Raw genomic sequence first — 6,316 nt, forward strand, 5'->3', positions numbered from 1 at the left:
TTCATGCTGACACAGGAGTTTCACTTTAGTGGAAATAAACAGCGGTTGGTGGAGCTGTGTATAAAGCACATTTTTCTCTTATCCTATTGAACTTAATGGCCTCCTACAACATGTGCCATGTGGTGAAACATGCAGATTATCAATGAACATCGTTTTGCACAATCAAAGCTTGCACAAAGTGGTTTAGGTCCATCAAGGAAAACCTAAAAATATCAGGAAATTTGAGTCTTATTTCCTGGCCTAATTATAGAAATAATAATAATAATACTAATAATAGTAATAATAATAATAATACAAAAATACCCACTGTATCTATATAATACTTATGAATGACTGGTAACTCATCAGTTAAAAAGTGTAGAAACCCTGAATGAATTTCTGCTAACCCATTGTTTACTTGAAACAAAAGTTATCTATTTGCCTGGAAATGGGTTTGTGACAATGCTCAGTTCTTATCCTCCATTATTGGAAAAGAAAACTGAAATCCTTTGGGGACAACGGTTCAGAAAAACAGGCTCTTCTGTGCAGAATAGAGCACAATATAAAATAAAGCCTGTCCCAACATGCATGCACAGAGCACCTTTCTTTGAAACCAGGAACTAAGATGTAATCTATTCATTCATCTACACCGGTGATGCAATTTTGACAGCAACATGTAAGTTTTGATTTATTTAAAATGTGGAAAGTACATGTCAAGGAGCTTGTGGAAGAAAAGAGAGGTGTGATATTACTGTAGTAGGCATTACATCAGCAACACTAAAAACAACCAATAACACATTTGCAACTGCCTTTTTGCACAAACTGACTGGTAAAAGCTCTAACTCATCTAATGTGTAATTGTTATCTGAATAACACCCTGACTGTACTGATCCTCAGATGCCAAATGATTGGTCAGGATGACATTTATCGCGCATGTTATCGATAGTTGTGGCTCTTACAAATACGGTATTTTTTTTGCAAAACCTGAAATATGGCACATTTTGCTGCACTTTTCAGCTGAAACGAGGCGTTTAAAGCAATATCGCTGGTTCTCCTTTGCAGATGTGTGTTTATTAAAGTGTAATGAAAAAAAAAAAAGAAAAAGAAAAGAACACATAGCTGTGGATACAAAATTATATTTTGTGTTATCTGTAGCATGTTTCAAGGCAGTTTCAAACCAAACTCTCCAGTGTCTAGAGCTAAATAGCATGCTCAGTTTTCACAGATACATGTGACTGTGGCAATGTTGTATTTTGCAGCCTGTTGAACATATAATGGCAGTAAAGTCTTTATTTATCAATAATATGGCCCTGTAATCTTTATTTGTGTGAAAAGGAACACAAGTTTTCTTTATTTTAATGACACTAATGTCATTTAAGCTTGAGACTACAGTGCAAAGTATGTATGTATTAGTGTATTTTTGTAGTTTTACAGAAATGCAGGCCTTGAAAATAAGAAAGAAATTAATCTTTCCTTTAGAATTGGTCACAGTTTCCAGACAAATTTGACATATTGCATTCACATTGCATTAACTAACTAACTAACTATCTAACTAACAAACAAACGTATGTACAAGTTTTGAGGCCCCTGGTTTTAGATGTAATCAGAATATTTTAAAATGTATTTATTTATGTATTATAACTTGCAAAATTAATATATTTAAATAATTAAATTATAAATTAATGAAACAATTATTTAAAATATCTTATATGTTAAAATCACATTTAAGTCTTCACCAGTATGCTTGCGGATCACAACATTTGCAGAACAATTTAAACTGTTTAATTAATCTAAATTACCCATATGTTTTTTAAAAATATGCACCATCAGTGGTTTCGGTCAAAGATCCCAGCAATGCATAGGAATTCTGAGCAATCTTTCAAGCACCACAGTGATGTCAGTGTTTCGGGAAAGTGCAACAAGTAATGCAAATCCTGAAACCTGTTGGTTTACTAAATAGCATACTTAAAAAGAAAACTTAATTGTGTACTGAATGCAATGTTTTTAGGCACTGAACTGCATATAAATTGCAATTGAATGAAAATGTATTGATTTAAAATTTATGTTAAGTGCAATTGAAGTTTTCAGGGTCCACACCCCATTTATGTATGACTTAAGTATTTCTTATATGTAATTTCATAATTACTTCTAATGTTTTTGAAATATGGTTAAAATATACTCCTGAATGTGCTGACAATCATTTATAATAAACAAACAAACAAACAAAAATGCTTTAATTTAATTTATATAGAAAATTGTATGCCAAGTATTTAAATGTTTGAATTTACACATTGTAATGATGAAGTTGCGATTTAGTAAATTTAAAATATATTAACTTTAAATCCAATTTAAAATAACACATTACAGTTAAAATTTTAATCAACTGCTTTACATATGCTTAAATATGTAAGTGCACTTATTTAAATCATGACAAAAGATTATTAAAACATGATTAATTTAAAATGCACTTTAAAAAGGAACGGCAAAGTGGTAAGTTTATATATATATATATATATATATATATATATATATATATATATATATATATATATATATATATATATATATATATATATATATATATATATATATATATATATATATTAGGGGTGTAACGGTACGGTGCACGTGTGTACCGAATGCAATATTATGTTTGCGGAACATAGGTACATTTTCGTGTTTCCAAACTAATACATTAAGTGGTGGAAGTCTCCTCCTTTTTTTAAATATGAGCAGGCCTACAAGCTTGGATTGGTAATGCTGCACTGTATACGTTATTTATTTATATTTTTCATTATATTTTATTATATGATATTGGTTTGAGTTTCATTTTATTTAGTGGAGAACTTTGCAGCAGTATTTTATTTCTTATTTATTTATTTATATATATATATTTTATTAAAAAGTATTTTTAAAAAAGTGTAAACAAATTGTTAAAAGTTTATAGTAATAAACAACCTGCAGTTTAATGTTTGCATTTCTTTCCCTACTGTACCGAAAATGAACCGAACCGTGACTTTAAAACCGAGGTACGTACCGAACTGTGATTTTTGCGTACCGTTACACCCATAATATATATATATATATATATATATATATATATATATATATATATATATATATATATATATATATATATATACTTTTAAGATTTTAACTGCACATACAATGCAATTAAATGCACTTATTTTTCATAAGAGGTTGTTTATAGTTCCTCTGCTGTCCCTCAATAAACTGTGTTTCTGTTACTTTCAGCCTCCTGTCCTGGTATTCCATAACAGAAGACTGGACCCAGACCAATCAGCACAAGCATGAGCCTCACAAACCCCTTTCAGGACCTGGTTGATGCTTTGCGTTGGACTCTCACCACTCTATCCGCATCCCCACCACCTGCCGTGCATGCCAGTCCCATGGCCAAGCCAGCGCTCTACTCTGGTTCGGCGGAGGATTGCAGGATTCCTGCTCCAATGCTCGCTTGTCCTGGAGATGCAACCACACTTATACCCTACCGAAAGATCTAAAGTGGCCTTTCTGATATCTCAATTGCAAGGTAAAGCACTTTAGTGGGCCGATTCGATTTGGACACAGAATAACCCATTATCCAGTCTTATTCTGGCTTCATCGACCATTTCCAAGAAGTTCTTGGCAAACCAGCTTGTTACTCTTCTATTGGTGAGAAGCTTTATAATTTGGGAAACAGGCAAAAATGTCTGTCAATGAATATGCTCTTAAGTTCAGGACTCTTACGGCCACCAGCGGATGGAACGAGCAGGCGTTGCTGACTACCTACAGTCAGGGATTGGAACCTTGAGTGCGGTTGCATCTCGCTGCATACAAGGACATCATCAGGCTAGAATGCTTCATTCAACTCTGCCGACCAGAGGCCGTCAGCTCCCCAGAACCAGCTAGCGAGCCCATGCTCATCGATTCCTATCCACTCACTGCTGCTGAAAGACAAAGATGGCTGGCCCAGAATCTGTGTCTCTCCGGCGCCCTCTGCTGTCAACTCAAGCTCGCTACCAAGGCAATGCCGTCAGCCTACCAGGTCCACACAATAACTGTAAATCCTTTGAATTGAAGATGTATTCGTCATAGTGTGTGCATAGGTCCACCTGCTGGTACTGGAGTAATCCACCGCTGACGTCATCCTAGGGTGCCAATGGTTGGAGCAGCACAATCCAGTCATCTCGTGGAAGACGGGCAGGGTCCTGAAGTGGGGCGATTCCTGTTTCCAGGGCTGCATCACTGGTTATCCTGCTCCAGCTAAACTTTCTCTGAACCTCTTCCTGTATGTACCACCTCCATCAAGAGCCCGGTGGATAAACAATCCATCTCCATTCCGACCTGTTACGCCCCCTTCAGTGACGTATTCTGCCCCAAACGGGCCTCCAAGCTGCCTCCACACCGGCCGTGGGACTGCGCCATCGATCTGCTTCCAGGTGAACCAGTGCCTAAAGGAAGGATATATCCCCTTTCCATCCCAGAGGAGAAGGCCATGGAGGATTACATCAAGGAGGCGCTGGCTCAGGGTTAAATTCATCCTTCTACCTCCCCTGCCGCTTCCAGTTTTTTCTTTGTGGAGAAGAAGGACGAAGGCTTACGACCCTGTATTGACTACCGTGCCCTGAACAATATAACAGTGCACATCCCCTCGTCCCAGCTGCCCTGGAACATCTCTGTGGTGCTACTGTGTTCACCAAGTTGGACCTCCGCAGCACGTACAACCTCATTCGGATACGTGAGGGGGACGAGTGGAAAACTGCCTTCATCACCCCTACTGGCCACTATGAGTACTTGGTGATGCCATATGGACTTGTTAACGTCCCCTCCGTGTTCCAAGACTTTATCTGTGAGGTGCTCCAGGAGTTCCTCTGTAAGTTCATCCTCATCTATATAGATGATATCTTCATTTACACCCGGAGCCTAGCGGAACATCGTCGCCATTTTGCGGGCCTGAGGGCCTGAGGGCCTTTCAGCTCGACCTCAAGGCAGAGAAATGCTCCTTCCACCAGCCATCAGTGCAGTTACTTGGATACAACATTGACAGCAGTTGAATCCAGATGGACAAGGGAAAGTAAATGCTGTCAGAAACTGGCCCACTCCTACCACCATCAAAGAACTCCAACAATTCATCGGCTTTGCCAATTTCTACAGACGCTTTATTCAGAATTACAGTACTATCAACCCTCTCACTAACCTCCTCTGGAACAAACCCAAATCACTGTCATGGACCCCAGCCGCCACAGATGCCTTCCACTCCTAGAAGCCGATGCCTCTACCACTGGAGTGGGAGCGGTCCTGTCACAGCAGCAGGGGAATCCCAGTCACCTCCATCCATGTGCCTTCTTCTCACGGAAGCTCAACACGGTGGAGGTAAACTACGACATCGGCAACCGTGAGTTGCTGGCCATCAAGTTGGCCCTGGAAGGATGGAGGCATTGGCTGGAGGGAGCCAAACACCCTTTTCTAGTCCACACAGACCACAATAACCTCAAATATTTGCATTTCGCCAAGAGGCTGAATCCAAGACAGGCTCACTTGAAACCATACTTCCTGAGAAAGTAATCTTCAGCCCCATTCCCTGGTCCACAGAGACCCTACCTTCCTCCAATCCCTCTGCCAACACTCCACTGGGTTGCCCACCGAGACACCAATACATCCTCAGTACAAGGCGCACTCCACTCATCCACTCCGCTCATACATCTCTTGGCACTGGTCACCCGGGGATAAATGAAACCCTCTCATTGCTAAGGGAACACTTCTGGTGGCCCAACATGGCTTCAGATGTCAGAAGGTACGTGAACGGATGTACAGACTGTGCCATCTCCAAGAGCCCATGCCATCTACAATCAGGCAAACTCCAGCCTCTGCCTTTCCCTAATCGCCCGTGGTCATACCTAGTGGTGGACTTTATCACTGTTCTTTCTCCTTCCAACAATAATACATGTAAATGAGGATGTCCACCATGTCGTCGGGGTCCTCAGCCCTCAGGAGCAGGCCAGGGGGAGGGGGGTACTGTTACAGACATGCCAGGTTCCACCTCCTACCAATCACAGCGCACTTCCTCACCTGAATACTAATCACTCCCATCTGATCGTCATCCACCCGCAATCACCTTAGCACTACAAATACCACACACATGCACTCAGTCAGCGTCCGGTCTCATTCGCAACAAGGTCTTACCTGAATGCTAACTCTAAGGACTAACTCTATCTCTACTTACCTCTCTCCAGCAGCTTCCAGTCTTCATCGTGCGTGTGTGTGGTACACCCTCTTCCACATTCATCACTGCCTCCAGCACTATCACCTCACCCAGCACTACCTGCTCCTCTGCTTG

Source organism: Carassius auratus, unplaced genomic scaffold (genome assembly GCF_003368295.1).
Source record: "Carassius auratus strain Wakin unplaced genomic scaffold, ASM336829v1 scaf_tig00022046, whole genome shotgun sequence".
In the NCBI taxonomy this organism is placed as follows: Eukaryota; Metazoa; Chordata; class Actinopteri; order Cypriniformes; family Cyprinidae; genus Carassius; species Carassius auratus.